The sequence below is a fragment of the Belonocnema kinseyi genome, chromosome 5 (assembly GCF_010883055.1).
Source record: "Belonocnema kinseyi isolate 2016_QV_RU_SX_M_011 chromosome 5, B_treatae_v1, whole genome shotgun sequence".
In the NCBI taxonomy this organism is placed as follows: domain Eukaryota; kingdom Metazoa; phylum Arthropoda; class Insecta; order Hymenoptera; family Cynipidae; genus Belonocnema; species Belonocnema kinseyi.
Window position 1 is genome coordinate 35930383 of NC_046661.1, and position 1576 is coordinate 35931958.

The window sequence follows — 1576 nt, forward strand, 5'->3', positions numbered from 1 at the left end:
GTTTTACAAATAGTTAAAAATTAACTCAAATAATTTTTATTAACACTTTAATTTAATACTTTAATTAATCTACAAACATTAAAATTTTTTTGTTTTCTTAATTTAGGTCTGAAATAATTTCATTTAGAGATTGCCGAATTGAAAAACGTAAGTTTACATTTTGAACGCTTTCAATTAATCCATGATTATTAATTTTTTACGAATAAACTTTCAATTTTACATTTCGAAATTTGAAGACTTGAACCCCATCGGGTTAAAAATTATTCTTATAGAATAGTTGAAAATGTTTGAAAATTAGAGTTCGAAAGCTTTGAATTTTTATTCATCCCATTTTCAAAACTCTAATCTGCAAACATTTCAATATTTAACGTTTTGGAACTTTTCTCTTTTTTTAAATTTCCATCTGAAGCTTTACAAAATTTCAAGAGATTTCAAAAGATTTTAGAAGGTTTATTTTAAAAAATTCAAAAGTACTTTAGAAATCTTTAAAAAAATGCTAGGTATTTCAAAAGATTTCAAAGGATTTGACAAATTTGAGAGAATTTTAAAAGATTCCAAGGAATTTTCAATTGATTACAGTAATTTAATATGAGCTTTAAAAAGCATGCTGTTTCAATTAAACTGATGGTTTTACTGATAGTAGCGATTATGCTTGTGGTCGAAGTCATGTTTATTCCAATTATGAGTTTCCAAGTATCATGGTACATGCGTATCCTCGCAATTTCTTCTATGAATACGTTTCCTTGAATTGGTTTTGCAGTAAAATTAGTTGTCCTCGTCGTGACTAATGCCAGGAGTAGGATCAGGGTCCTTATCTAAAACAAAAGGCATTGTATTATCAAGATAGACTCTGACTAATTTATTGCCGATTTTAATTTCAAGTTTATTGTTGTCTAATACTTTCACGATTTTATACGGGCCTTTCCAGCTAGAGTCTAATTTGTTTCGTTTTCTGTTGTTTAATAATTTAATCATTTGCCCCTGTTTGTATATTGGATGTTTTCGAACTATGTTACTGTCTATCCTCTTTTTTGTCTTTTCATTCTCAATTTCAATTTTCTGTCTGGCACGTATGATATTCTCGTCATGTTTCCTTTTCCATTTTGATATGACTTCTTTTATAGTTACGTTTGGGGAATTTGGTATTGTCGATGGGAGGTTTGGTTCTCTGCCAAAAGTTAACTCGTATGGAGAGAATCCAGTAGTTTCATTTACCATGGTGTTTATAACGAAATTTATATACTTCATATTCTCGTCCCATTCGTCGTTGTTTTCGTTACAAGAAGTTTTAATTAAGTTCGTTAGAGTGGAGTGCATCCGTTCAATGTTTCCGTTGGATTGCGGATGAAATGCAGTTGTTTTGATGTGCTTTATTTTCAATGAGTTTTCAAACTCTTGCATTAGTTCTGAAATGTAGTTTGTTCCTTGGTCTGTGAGAATATAGAATATATATATAATTAAAAATTTGTCATAAGGACAACCGCAGGTTTTTCGCCGGGAGCGGGTGCTAATCTGAAAAATTGCACCCGCTTCCAGCGAAATCGCGGTAAAATTTCAGCCATAACCACGTCTCACA